Source organism: Acanthochromis polyacanthus, chromosome 19, assembly GCF_021347895.1.
Source record: "Acanthochromis polyacanthus isolate Apoly-LR-REF ecotype Palm Island chromosome 19, KAUST_Apoly_ChrSc, whole genome shotgun sequence".
NCBI lineage: Eukaryota > Metazoa > Chordata > Actinopteri > Pomacentridae > Acanthochromis > Acanthochromis polyacanthus.
Window position 1 is genome coordinate 15388776 of NC_067131.1, and position 15198 is coordinate 15403973.

General features: G+C 41.2%; 1 protein-coding gene across 2 annotated transcripts in view; it reads right to left on the reverse strand.

Moving 5' to 3' along the window:
* Window positions 1-9258, reverse strand: part of LOC110949058 (SH3 and multiple ankyrin repeat domains protein 1-like) — a 43800-nt gene extending 34542 nt beyond the window's left edge. Inside the window, exon 1 of one of the 2 annotated variants that reach the window (XR_007937816.1) lies at window positions 8885-9258. The gene's annotated coding sequence lies outside the window, so the exon portion shown is untranslated. The remainder of the gene's footprint in view (window positions 1-8884) is intronic. The other variant, XM_051939088.1, reaches the window with a different exon arrangement.
* Window positions 9259-15198: the final 5940 nt, after the last annotated feature.

Below are 15198 nucleotides of genomic sequence, written 5' to 3' on the forward strand. Positions count from 1 at the left end.
TCAAGTACACTAGGGGGAATAGAGTAGGCTGATTTATGAACAAAGTCTCATCAAATATTGAACAACGTTGAGCCTGCACAAGGCAAGATAAGGAACTAGAAGGACAGGCAGAGAGGAGACAGGATCCAACTAATTGGGATGTAAAAGCGAAAAGGGGAATACACAAGAGAGAAAGACAGAGAAAGTTGTAGTTTGCATAAAGCAGAGTAATCAGATTGAGAGAGAAAAAAAAGAAAAGCAGGAGTGTGGGAGGACAGCCATGGCTGGGAGAGGGGTGAGAGGCAAACAAAAAAAGTCACACAAGGATAAATCCGGGATGAAAGGATGAGTCTTGTGAAAAATAAAGGAATATTATAACAATGGAAACTCCAATCACACGTCCTGAAACTCTCTCCTCAGCCATGATGGATGTCGAACTTGTCTCGTCTTTGCCTTCTCATCAAGTCACTCAACTCCTACGTACCGCAACAACAATAGGCCAGACTTAGTTCCCTTTGCCAGCTGTTTGGCTCTCCTGTCCATGTGCTGGCCATCATCTCTCTACTAGATTTGACTTTTCTTCCTCTTGGGACTCTTGGGAGAAGAATAGGAAGCATGATTTTCACTCTCCTGGCAGAACAGTCTTTTTGCAGAAGCCTCATTTTCACTGTCTTGCACTGGGACTCTTCTTTCTCTTGGCCTCTCACTAGAATCTTCCTTTAGAGTGGCTATTTATCCTCAGGATTATTTTATAATTGTCCTATATTGCTCTCTTGCACCCTGCACCTCCAGGAATGGGTTGCATATGACGCAAGGAAGGAATTTATACTAAATTTGCTGCATTTTCTTGGTGAGCTGCAGTGATGTCATCTTAATGCAAAGATGGTATTTCATACTAGACTTAGCAATGGAAGATATAGAGTTGATTTGCGTAAATTTGACTGTTGAAGCCTTATTTTAGGTTCAGATAAATGTTTTTTACACTGTACGAAGACTGCAGATTTAGTTCCCCACCACTTAGAAACTAAATTTAAGCTTTCATTTTCCAGCAGACCTACTCGTCCTGCATATTCATCCACACATGCCGGTTTGTTTACATGTGTTAGACTGACTTTCTGTAAACTCGACAGCTAAATGACAACAGGAACGCACTTAAGGATGATGTCCTTCAGGAAATATGGTGTTCCTGCAGTCGTTGCTCTGCAACTCTGAGGACAAGCGTTGCTGCAAAGAGTGCGGCCTGTTTATGACCGACACGGAAAACCTCCATGTGACTATAGATTATTCTAGCTGTCAAACTACATGGACTGGGTGATATGGCTGAAAAATGTATCATGATAAAATGTTTTATATGGGTTAATATCAATAATCTTAATTTTGTATAAAGACCAGGTATGTCTTGAGATTAACCACTTTAGTCTATTTATCAAGGTATACAGGTAATAATTTTATTGTCAGCGACACTCAAATCAATAAACTTTCAAAAATAAATTATAAATTAATGATCATCAAGCTACTGACAGTGTGACACTTTGGTTTAGGTCGTGGGGGACACAGAGATATGGAGGCTTTTAAACTGCAAAGCCACAGCCTCCACTAGGGGAGGTGTGTGGGTGCAGACGGAGGCGAGTCCACAGAGTAGCACACCTTGGGAATCCTGCACAGGATTATGAGGGTATAATAGATTGGTAGTGAGGCAGGGAGGGAGCACGCTTGTGGTTTGTTCATGCATGAACTTTGCATGTCCGATGCTGTTGAGCAAAACTATTAAACATTCTACGGAATAATTTTCTCCTTGCTGTTTGTGAAGTGTCTCCCACTGGTGCATATCACCACCACTTTATCGCCCAGGCCCAGGTTATTGTTATCCTGGAGAAATCAGCTGGTAGAAAAGTCCTGGACTGAAAACTCAGCTCTCCATATGTTAAGTTAAAGCTGCTACAACAAATAAAAAATCCTTTTAAGTGCTGAATATCTCATTTGCTACCACTTCTATACCTTGAACACATGTTAAACAGAAAGCTAGCACAGCTTCACACATGTAAACAGATTGTGTTGTATGGGTGAATATGCTGCCTGACCTACTGCAAGCAAAGGTCTCTGCAGAACACAAGTAGGCATTTCTCAATCAAAGTGTATGAGTTCCATGATGTTATATGCAGTTAGGGTTAGTGTTATGGATGGTTGTGGAACACCCACTCGTGTTCGCCAGAGATTACTTACTCACCTAATGCAGGATGATTAGGTCAACCAGCGAGTATCTCTGACTGGAAATCCTTATTGTAGTTCCAGGCAGTTAGTGTTCTGTTTACTTTCTGCCACACTCAAAATTAATGTTAATCATGCACAAATCTTTTTTTTTTTAAAGCTACAGAGAGCTCACAATAGTTGCTCTGATGTAGTGTAAAGTTAGAGTGACCCGGGTCACGCCATAATGAATTTCCCTTTGGGACTAATAAAGTCATTGTGTTGTATATATTGAAATCATTCAGAATTATTCTTTGAGAGAGACTTCAAAGAATGTGAATTCATCCTTTAATCTCAAAACATACTATGCATTACGTCATTTTCTAAAATATTTATGCTCAGTAGCAGGTTGTCAATGAAAAGACATATTTTCAGACCAAGACACTACAATTCAAAAACGTCACACAATTGCATTGCCCTTCTTTTATGAGCTCCAAACATGAAAATTTCAACAGGCAATTCACTCTAAGAAGAGCACAAAGGGGTATCTGACGGTTTCAGAAGCTGGGGAGTCGGATTGCTTCACATGAATTCAGTCCTGAAGCTTGACTTCTAATGATTATAAGCCACAAGGAGAGGATTTCAATAGATGTGGTCGGATGTGGGTCCACAGACAGTAAGGAAATGGAGTGAAACTCAGATGAGGAGTCAGGAACTGATTAATCATGGTAACGAGGACAGAGATGGATACCCTCCTTAAGCACCTGGAAAGCAAAAATGGATGGATGGAGAGGTTTGGGGAGAGAGGTCTCTGATAAGTTTCCTCTCTATCCATCTTTGTCTCTTTTTAGATATTTTTTGGACATCTTGTTTTTTATAAAGCTCCAATAACTTCGGGGTTTATTTAGTTGTATTTGTCATTTGTTTTCCCTACAGACAAAGCATTATGGATGCTTAATCTAATGCGCCAAACTCAAGCTTTTGGCAAGACAAATTAATGTTGGATCCGTACAGATGTGGCATCCCTACTTTAGTTTCTTGAAATAATTCCGTATAGTATCCTAAAATATCTCACATTCACGGTGTCACCCCCATGTACAGCAGGGTTTCTCGTCTTTTATCCAAGGAGCACAATGTACAGTAAGGACCTAAAGGACAGTCACTTCAACTCATGTTGTTTCATTTTGTCGATCTCTCTCTCTCACTCTTCCTCTCTCTCTCTCTCAGTCACTCACTCTCTCCTTATGTAGGACAGAGCATGTGTATAGATATATTTTCAGTGTATCGGTCCCCGGAAAGTAGAATTGGAGATCATCCAAGGAACAGATTGTCCCACTTTTACGTCCTGCAAAAGTGGAGCGGCCAAGTTCTGTCCTCTATATCCCTCTCTTTGACTGGGTCTCCACCCTTCAGCCTCTTTCATACCGTCGGTATGACGAGAAAGTGTCAGGAACACTTGAGGCCTCCTCCAACATAGGATGGATGGAGTGAGTCACTGATATGAGGGGTGAGGACTCTTAGTTTTATATGAATGGTGCAGCGCTGCGCGAGCCATCAGCTCTGGAGGTGGCGCTCTGACGTAGGAGTTAAAGGGGGAAGGGCTAAGCTGGGGTTTGATAAGTGGCACCCTACTGTGTAATGCGCTGATTAAAGTTTACACCAAAGGATGATGTAATATATATAATGTGAGTTTTAATGCTTATTTTATCTGAAGAATATAAATAAGCTTCAAAAAATGCATATTCATTGAGGATTTTTAAAATATTTATACGGTTTACTGGCATTTTCAGGTTCTAATTAATTCTGTGCTTGATTAAATCCAATGAAACGCAAGCGCCTAATTGACAATCATAGCATTAATGATTAATTTTACAGGCACTTTAGCACCAATAGACGTATCCTCCATGCACCCATAGATTCGTGGCAGTAGATGCTCCTATCCAACCCAAACACATGCCTTTTAATCAACTGCTTATCTGATGGAAATCAAACCAAAAATGATCACCCCGTTAATCAGTAATTAAATGGATGATTAAAAATAATTACCCCCTGCTTTCCATTTTACAATTAATAGCCCGCTCCTTTGATGTGCGTTCCAGCTCGATCCTTCCCAGCACCGCCAAGGACCATCTTTATTTAGGAAAAAGGGGCCACAGTTTGCTTCATAGGTTACGTGCCGCTCACCTGATGTTCCGAGCACGTGTTGTATGCGCGTTCACACATGCTGCCTGATCTCTCACACGCGTACACGATGCGGATGAACTCTTTAAGCAACACATCTGTCCTGGAAAAACTGTCGAGCAGAAAGCAGCATTAAGTGCCAGACCAAGGCAGCCCGAGCTTGGCTGGTGGTCTCGTGTGCGATCAAAGTGGGCTATCTTTCCCCTCAGACTGGATATAATTGGGTCAGGTGGAGCGTGCACTGAGGGCCTCGCTTGGGCTAAACTTGGCTGGATGGGCCGGGAGACCTCAATGCAGAACAGATTTAGGAGCGAACATCCCCTGTGCTATTTTCGAGACTTCCCCCTCTCCCGTAAACATTGTTTGGTACAGTAGCTAAAGCTCCTTTGTCGACAACAGAAATCCCTAAATCAGGGTTTCTCAACTTATACTTTTTCTGGCCCATGACCTCCTTTTTATGAGTTACAGCTATGTGAATCTGTGTTTAAGAGAGTTTTATCGAAAGCCGCATTGTTAATCTAATCATATACTTGATATACCTGGTTTCCCCGTAACAGATACCTCTTCTTCAAGCACGAGGACTTTAAATCTTGCAATCACGACTTCATCTGCACTTTCAGTCTTAATATTCTATTAATGATGTGCATTTATTATCTTAGAGCGTCTTAATATTACATGTCTTACTGGAAGGTATTATTGCTGCTAATGAGCTAATCCAGGTGGACCAACACTTAATTCTTTTTTTCAGTATTAAAGTGTCTCCTAGAGCAGTGAATTAAATGACACCACATTTTAGGTCCATGGGCACTCCTGTGTGATCATGTGTTATGTCCAATGTCTTCCTGACTTGGACTATATCACCGGAAATACGTAGTTGGTGCGTTGCTGACATGTCAACATGAATATTGCTTCCTCTCACTACACATGACATGACAGAAATTGCAATAAAATGCCATGAAAACAAAGCACAGAGGAAGATGCACGCTCAAAACATTTCTAACAAAACAGACCATCTATAGAATTCCTCGCATCAAGCACCTTTTTCAAGGGCGTCTTTTTCTTTTTATACTCGTCCCAGAGCTCCCACCAAAACACCTCAGGCCTTAGATACAATGAAAGCAGGCCACAGACAAACTAGTCAGACGTACGGACATGAGCGCATGTTTTTAAGGCTTTAGGGTGGATTTGATTGCAGGTAAACAGCCACACACAAGACTGTCCACTAGTGACAGTTTCACTTACCTTGCACGTCCAGTGACAAAAAAGGTAACACTGAGAGACAAAAGTCAACAAGATACTAATAAATGCTGTTAGACATGGCTGACAAAGTGAGGGCCATGTCACTGCCTGTCAGCTCCCATTACAGCTCGTCCATCTTTTGTGTAATGGAGTGTAATTGGTTGTGAAGACTGGAAAACCCTTCAGACTCAACTTTGCACTTTCACTTCACATCTTTCAACTGCTAACATACCTCAAGATAACATATTCTATGATAAACTTTTATCCTAAACAAGATATTATAAACTTTAAACAAGAAGGGAAGGAGCAAGAGTGAGAAAATTTAAGATATACGTAACATTTACGTGTATTTGGTATCATCACTTGCTTTCGGGAAGCACCTTCATCCAAACTGAGGCAATGAAGGTTTTAAATGTGCACTTCCTGTTGAAGATATTTAGTAGGGAGCATGTTTTTACACCTGCTTATGAGCTTATCAAGTTTGACATAAAGATGCTTGATCACCCACTTGTGCTAAAGCCCTGTCACTGTATATAACAAGATTTAAATAATTTAAACTCTAACTTTTGTTGTCCTTTAGCAGCTGCCGAGTATATGTTGTTTCCTTATGAAGGCGCTGTAATCTGTGCTTCCAATATCCAGTTGTTGTTGTCTGTGTTAGAAGCCGGCGCCTGGATTTCTTCTGCCATTAATTCAAAGTTGTGTTCAGGAAACGTAAAGCTGGAGGTGTTTGAGCTCTTCATAACGGTGGATGTGTTGCAGTTTGCTGGCTTCTATTTTTCATGGCTTACGGCAATCCTCCAGATCTTTCCCCTGGGGGAAATCTCCCTGTATGTAATAATGAAAAGCCTGCAGAGTCAGGGGAAACAGCTCTTCTCTCACACTCCTTCTTAATGAGCACAACAATGAGCCTCTTCCAGTTCCACAAATAACAATTAGACGTTCATTAAAAACCGTACTTGGTGCTAATTTTTACTTAAACATAATATTACTGTTCAAGGTTATTTGATGATACAACTAAATGCTGGACAGAGGACGGTGTGTGTCATTTCTTTGCGCAGGTTTCGCAGTGTTAGTCCACAAACTGCAAGCCGTGAGTGTGTGTGTGTGTGTGTGTGTGTATTTGAATGTGCAAATGTGTGCATTTTGCTTATATATTGGTTTTTCATCTCTTCACACAGCCGCATCCCAATCTAACTCTCCTGCGGGACTGATTTAAAATTTAACATTTTGTTGTGTTTTTTTGCATTTCTGGATACAGCAGCAGCTTGCAGCTAACAGACCCTAGCTGTGCTCCTTCGTATAGCAGCGAGATGTCAGTGGAAATATTCTCCTCAACATGTCTGTCTTTTGTCCTATTCTCTCTCCACACTAAACCCTGGAGAATTACTGAACTATATAGCATTGTCACATCTGCTACACTGACCAGCCTGCTTATCGACTCCTGCTTCTCCTGCAGTGATCGGAGAGGACAGAACAGGATCGGGCAGGAGAGAACAGCATGAGACAGGACAGGATGCAGTGCAAATAAGTAGGCAGTTGTGATGGGAATATTCAGAATTAGAAAGACACACATCTCCACTGACACATCAAGCTGTCTGGACAGTTCTTTGTGTTTACCGTCTTTCATCTTCCGCTCAATTGTTTCATAATCACATTCTCTTTTGGCATTACCCACACATTACGTATAATCGCTCAGTCCCTTTCTGGCATTGATAACGTCACCCCGCTCCCTTTGTTCCATTATGATCAATTGTTCTGTGTTTTGAGGAAGCCATTAATCTTACTGTGTGCCCACTCTGCTCTAAATTGCCCAGTTTGTTTATTTTCTCCCTTTTTTCCCCAAATGAATTCCCCTTGGTGCAATTCTCCAATAAAAAAACTGTGCTTTTTAAAAGCAGTAGTGCTTGTTGTACGGGGCAAGCCTTAGGAGGCCGTGCAAAGTCAATTATGTTGTATCTATAGGATGAGAGTGCACAGAGCTGGAACATGCTAGCACAAGCTCACACTGTAACACCCTGTTTCAGCCAGGCCCCGAATAAATTAGGTGTGTGTGTGTGTGTGTGTGTGTGTGTGTGTGTGTGTGTGTGTGTGTGTGTGTGTGTGTGTGTGTGTGTGTGTGTGGCTGCATGCAGTCGGTTCTCAGGGGTCCTTGGAGGGTTTCCACCTTTCCACCAGCTGACACCATAAATACTGCGAGCACATTTTGACAAGTTGCAGCTGAAGAAGTGTGTGAACTGTGGGTGTTGATGAGCTCCAGTTTGATTCGCCTTTCCATTTAAGCGCCTTTTCTCTTTGAACTCATCCAGTTCAACGCCTCAAGTGTATAGGTGGTATTAATATAGGCATTACATAAATGTAGGTTTTACATAAGCACAAGTGTTAATTTTTTTTGTGCCAAACTCCCAGACTGAGTTCAAACATAGTTATCTACATAAATTAGCCCCCACATTTCTTCCGTGCTCGTATCGCTGTCGTACTACGGGTCATAACCTACTTTGTAGCCGTGGGGAAGCAGTTGTAAAATACCCAAGTCTACAATTATGATTCATAATTGACAAAGAACAATCGACATGAAGCAGGGTCTCAAGTAGTCACAAGGAATTCAATTATAGTTATAAAGTAGGATTCAGCATGAAAGGCTCATTTAGGGAAATGAACTTTTCCTGCAGCTCTGCCTGCTGTGGTCACGAGAAAATGTCTGGCAGTAGTCCTTTTAGTTGGAAAACAAGTCTTTTTATCACTGAAATTGCATAATTTACATTAACTACAAGCAAACAAACCTACATAATCTTCATTCCTGATGCTGGAAATCTAATAATGCTTATTTGCATTTCAGTATTGAGCAGTCTGGTCTGGCTAATCAGTCTTAAAGCTTTTCTGTAGTAATGTGCACGATTACTATAGAGTTTTCTCTGAAGGCTCTGTGATCTTTGCATTTTTTCTTTCTGTCCCACTTTGCTCTCCCTCCCCACCTACATAAAACATGTGAATCAGACCTCAGAGGACATGCCCCCCCCCCATTCTCTCCCCGTGCCACAATTTCAGCAGCACCCACTTCTTTTGAAAAGACTTTCACCTTGCTGCTAAAGATAATTTGTGCCCGATTCTTCCTATTTTTATTCTTTACATTCAGTTCAGAGTTGACACACACACAATCGCTGCCATTATGTTTTGACTTTTACAACATGAACACTTCACATTACTTTGATTGTGAGATAAGTGCAGCAGTCATGCAAGTTAATTCCAACCAATACAAAAAAAATCTGACAGTCGGTGAACACAAAAAAGTAAATACCTTGTAGCCTGCAGTTCAGTCTGTGTTGCTCCTTGTTGTATCCGCAGTGACCTCCTTGATAAACCACAAAGAGAGTCAAAAGGGAGCCGGAGCAAAAAAGAAAAAATGAGAGAAAGATCCAGGTGATAAAATATAGATGAGGGAAAAAATAAGAAAAAAAAAAGATTTGCTTTTTTTTCTCTCTTTTAAAATCACATTTTCATGCCTTCTAGTCTTTAAATATGCATCGGTGTGAGCCAGTCTGAGCCACTGTATTGTGCAGCCTCTCTTTCTCTTTTTCATTCACACACACACTTTCACCTACTCTGTGCCCTGCTAGAGCTGCTCTCTCTTCCTCCCTCTCTCTCTATTGCACACATTCATACTCTCTCTCTCTCTCTCTCTCTCTCTCTCTCTCTCTCCATCTTACTTTTGCCGCTAGATTGATCGCTCTCCTTCCTCTCTGTGTACCGACTCTTCTCCATCTATCTGTCAGTTGCTCTCTCAGCTTTTTTTTCCCCCGCCTCACACCCAAGTGCTCTCCTATTCAATTATCCCCAATTTTCTTCGTCACTCTCTCTCTCTCACTCTGTGTTTTTTGTCTTTCACTGTTCCACCACATTCTGACCTCTCCACTGTCTCTCGCTCGTTATTTCGGCCACTCTATCAATCAAATGCACTCACACTCGTCCTGTGATATGATTCCCACCCTTTTATGTTTGCCTGACTCACACATACAGGAGATGGGTTTGGACACTTCATAGCTTCCTCCCGCCTCCAGAATCCTTGATGCTGAGAGGTCATCGCAAAAATAACAAAATCTGTTTGGTGTCTTTCCACTGATATGTGTGCTAGCTTTGCAATGAAAATAAAAGACAGAGGCAGCTGCTACGTGTTACTGTGGTGATCTGGTCTGGACTTGTGTGTCTTGGGGTTGTTTTCTCACCTTTTATTTGCTGAAATACTTCTGCTCTTGTCTCAGTACAGTGGAACTGAATAGCATCTAGTTTATAATGCTCATCACACTGACAATTCATGTTTGAAGTCCTGAGACCTACTTTTTAGAGGTTTGACCTGATGAAAGGGATACAATCAAGCTTCAACAGTCGCTACTTTAACAGGTGTTACGGTAATATCACTGCTATAAGTCTAGCTGATGCACCTCCAGGCACTGACTGGCCTCGAGGGCTGCTTTACATAAAAAGCAGAAAATACATAACCGGATAAAAAAGATTAACTTAAGCCGATAAATAAAAATATGCTTTTGGATTTTTTAGCTCAGCACCTCATCTTAGAAACTCTGTGTGACCTAAAGCAGAGTTTTTTTTACGGATCCCGAAAGATATTTTAGCCAACATCAAATTCATTTTAGCTGCAAATGTGTTTATTTTTGACACTTTTGGAAACTGTGGTTTCATTTTCTCGAGTCTGGAGCAACAGCATAAAAGCACAAAGCACAGATTTCTTTTAAATAAGGCAACACAAACTGCTTTTGCTCTACACAGACCAGTCATGCTTACATGCTAACTAAAGGTTGGGGTGTGACTGGCACACTTACCCATCTTCTCACCATTTCAGAAGATGTTCGCATCTAAAACCCCCCACAGTCCATCCATACTGCTGTGCACAGTTGTGATCAAACTAGTTGTTCCACGATTTGAAAAACAGAGCTTGAGAGGGATGTTTAGAACCTGCCTTATTTCTCATCTCCACACATCCGGCCAACCACTGTGTGAAGTGGGTGTGAGCATCAGATATTTGGATTTGATTAGTTACAGAATTTGTTGAACTCGGGGAGCCCCTAGTTCTGACATCAGAGAGATGGCGAGGTAGGGAATTTGAGCAAACAGGTAGAAGCGAGGACTCGACGCTGCAGAGGGTGGTTTTAATTTGAAAGGCATACCATTTAAACTGATAGTGATGCCGTGTCTATGTATTTAAATGCCTCCACACCTTGACAGTCCAGTCCTGATGAATCCTGGCCATGCCTGTCTGTTTGTGATAAGCTCAAGGGGTGACTGCATTGGTTGAGGCTTTTAAATCAACAGAGAACTGGCTTGGTTTGGCATCAGTTCCACACTTTAAGTCTGCTATGTGGCAGTTTTTGCCAGCTCACCAGCAAGTTCTGCATGGAGTTTGTTTATCCAAGTAAAGCCTTCAAGCTCCTGCTGAAATTCAGCAAATGTCCGTATTGACACAACGTGTTGACGCTTCTTCTCCAGTTGGTTTCTTTCTTTCCACAGGTTTTGAATCTGACTGGCATCTGGTTCTTGCTTGAAACCAATACTTCATTTCCAACCAGCCCCTTATATTGTTGGTCAAAATGCGTGGGACCTCGTTTTCAAACCAGAACTGCACCAATTTGGTGTCAGCCAATAAGCCTGTGGGTTCCACTGAGAAAAGCTTGGCACATGATGCTCTCCCATATCATATAAACTGGTTGTTAAACCCCCTGCAAGGACAGTCAGACCATTCTGCAGTACAGAATGGTCTGACTGTACCTCAGTATCATTCTTGTGGAAAACACAGGCTTGTTTGTGTTTAAATCAATCATGACCAAATTGACTGTATCTAAGCAAATTATGTGAACAGTTTTGACTCAAAATAGTTGTTTCGGTGGAAGACCTGCATGCAAGGAGGCGAGAACTATCAATATAGACCTAATGCACCAAAACAAACCGAGACTGAACAATCAAAAACCTCTAAAACTTGTAACTATCAGTGGTAGGTTATCTGCAACTACACTGTAACCCTTCCAGTACAGGCAAAATCTCATGCTTTTAAAGAATTCTACAGTAAAAGTTGCATGATCGAATATAATTAAATAACCAATTCCTTTGAAAATGATCTGATCAGTACTCTGTCGGATGTGTGTGACGACGCCATATAAGTTTATGTAATAACTCTGTTTCAGTGAATTGTGCAGTTGAAGTGTTTGAGTGAAAAAATATGTCCTTATGCTTGGTTTATAGTTGCTTTTAGAGCCCATCAAAGAGAAGGACGGAGGAAGGAAAGCTGGGCTAAAATACATTAATGTACCTCTGCAAAGAGGAGCTGTAGATGAATCCTGCCATATCCTGCCTCTTAAGGACGACATGACACCTGCATTGTAACCCTTGATAAGAGCCCTAGTGGCTGTTCTCCTTCATTAGCGCACCACTCCATGCTATATATTCAGCACACTTTTCATCCTATCTCCACGCTTCCACTGTCTTTGCTGCCCAATGTCCTTTTTCTGAGGAACCAGCTTTCTTCCTGCTTTCTCTTTTAACCCTCCTCGTGCCAAAAGCAAGGAGAGAAAAGTGGGTCACGGGCAGATGGAGCATACAGTAGTAAGAATGTGCTGGCTAGGATTTTATTTATTTATTTATTTAGGGGGTTTTTTTGTGTGTTTTTTTGAGAGTGAGAGCAGCGATTTTGCTTTAGGGGAAGTAAAGCAAGAATGAAAAAGAAAACAAAGAAGAAGAGACGTGAGCGGAGGGCAGAATGAGAGCCAGACGAAGTATTGATTTCTGAATCTGAAGCTGTGAAGCGTCAAGAAAGTATTGCCTTAAATCACTGGTTTGAAATATGAAATGATGTCCGTACATTTTCAGCGTGAGTGCTTTTGAAAAACTACAGTGGCAAAGCAGTTTACATTAACGCTGCTCTAACAATACAGTCACACTTTGAGATTCAATGCCTGGAAGTGCTTTACTCGCGGCCTGATTTGAAAACTTAGATCCGTAAATGCAGTTATTCACTCTTTAAATGAAAGGTTTCCTCTGTCTTGTGATGTACAAGGATAGATCTGCTTACTCTATAGACAGTCAGTGAAAAACAGGCTCAGACCTTCTAGAAGGCCTCATTCTTGTGTCATTTTCTAACAGAAAACCGATGCAGTGCTGGACTCTGGTGGCCGTTTCAAGTAACTGAAACACAAAGTGCAAACTGTTGTTAAAACGTGAGCAATAAAACACAAGTTCTCAGAACTCTGTGTGACAGGGAGAGAAATGAGCAAAGGAAGAGAAGCATTTGATTGGTCAGGGTTTCATTTTACATGACTGTCGGTAAGTCCCTAGTGCAGACAAAATGAAACTATCAGTTGGTTTGCATTCTTAGAAACAGAGAGAAGAAATTAGTTTCTTTGTGGTCAGTGCTGAAACAGAACACAGTGTAATAAGTAGTTCTTCTTTCACACGGTGCCGCAAAAAAAACAGAAGTTGATGGCCAGACATCAGTTGCTCTCAGTCCTTCTTTCTGTATCAAATCATCTGCAGACAGCGACTGATGTGTAAAGAAGCGTGTTTCTTAACCCGATTTGAGGAGCTGTTTTACGAAAAGGTTCACCACTATAATTCCTCTTATAGCCTCGGAGTCTTGTGGTCACAGCGGCCGGCTCAGCACATCTCTCATCTGGTTTCTGCTTTTGTTTTTTTTTCCAGGACTTGTAACAGATGCAATAAGCAGCTGAGACAGTTTCTCCTTGTTCTCTCAGAAACGTTTTTGTTTGTTTGTTCTTAGAAACCAAATGAAAAGCAGAAGGTCCGTTTGGTATAATTATTACAGCAACTGTAACTCTAGAACTGGTTACTGGCATCATGAAAACTCAGAGGCAATAGCTCCAAAATACATTTCACATAATACAAACCTAGCAGTTTTGGGGTTTTTTTGGTCACATTGTTACTCACTGTTGATTTATTTTTTAGCTGAAGTTCAGGCTCCTGTATGGAAAGAAATCCTTATGAATTTACAAACATATAAAAATTCCTTTAATTTTCTCCAAGTGCCCACAGCTGCTGTTTAGACTTACAAAAAAATGGGGACTCTATATGTAATGGATATTTTTGCTGCTTACATTTTAAATTAGTTTCTTTATTTGTTTCCTGTCTGCTCTGTGCAAACACAGCCTGAATTCTTGTCATGTGATGGTTGGATGCAGCTGAGTCAATAATGTACTCACAGCTGTGATGAGGCCTGCAGAATATTTTGTTTGTTACAGAATCCAGTTCCTATAAATGACTTATTTTTGGCACATTTTTAAATGATGTGTCTCGAATGAAGCGATTTTGAGGAAACACCACAAATATAAGCTCGGATTTGGTTGATTTCCCTGATGAAACGGCAGATCACTTGATTTTCTCAAGGACTTTCAGTAGTTAAAAAGTAAAATTTTCCATTTTTTCAAAAACCAAAACATGCCTTTAGGGTTCGGAGGGTTAACAAGACAGAAAAGTGCTGCATGAGCTTCCTGGAGGCTCCTGCAGATGCTCCTCAGAATGCAGCTGGTGTGTCTTTGCAGCCCTCAGCACTGATCCTCAGCGGCTCATAAAGATGGAACATATCAGATGTGTCATATAATGAGACGAACCCATAATCCAGCATTTAGTTTGCATCAAATCACAAGCGCCGCAAGATGTAAATCATAAAGGCCGGGAATGATCCTCAGTGGTCGTGTCATTGGAGATCTGCATATATTAGCCATTATTCTGGTAGCTGCCACCTGAATGCACCTCGAGTTTTGATCTGTGCGAGGCTTGATGGTCATTTGTGAAAAGGTTTGGTTTTACTTCTGAAGGACCCGCACAATCTTTCAAAACATAACCATTAACAAGGAGATTCAGGCGTTGAACACAGATGCAGTGAGAAGGCTAATGAAGACACCTGCTGGGACATGACTACGTCTCCTGCTTCCCAACTCGCCCTCCTTTTCATGTCTTCCTCACAGCCTCTCTGGAGTGAAGGAGTCTTGCTTCCCATACGAAACTGACCGTCTTTGGTGAGACTTTTAGCTTCTATTAATAGAGATCTTTGCCATCAAGTCTAGTGTCTCTCTGTCATGTTAATTAGCTTTCACTTCTTTATCATGCGGTTTTTCAGGCCTCCCTTGGCGCCGTTTAGGCTTTTGCACATGTTGCAATTCATATTTGTAATTCTGAAGCCTCTCGACCGCTCTCTGTAAATAAATTACTCTTCTGCGAGTGTCCAGTCACTCATTAGTTTCTCTTTTTTCTTTGTCTTTTTGTAACAAATGCGAATTCACTCTAAGTCTATGTAATCTTTGTGGTGAAAGAAAAGCTTGCATGCTTTGTTTTGTGTGTTGACCAACTTCCAGGCCAATTTCCTGGAGTAAAGTTAATTTCAGAGAGGATGACGTTTTAAAACTTTGCTCGAGAAACATGACAAAAGAACAGTTAAAAGAAATCTTATTGCAAAAGTAGAAGTTTATTTGATAAACTTGCAGAGAATCTATATCATGTTTTCCTCTTGCGGCACTGGTTGCCCACACCCCCACTCTTCAACTTCCTCAACATGAGTGAATATTTGAAACAGTCGGTTAGCGTCCAGTCAGTCCT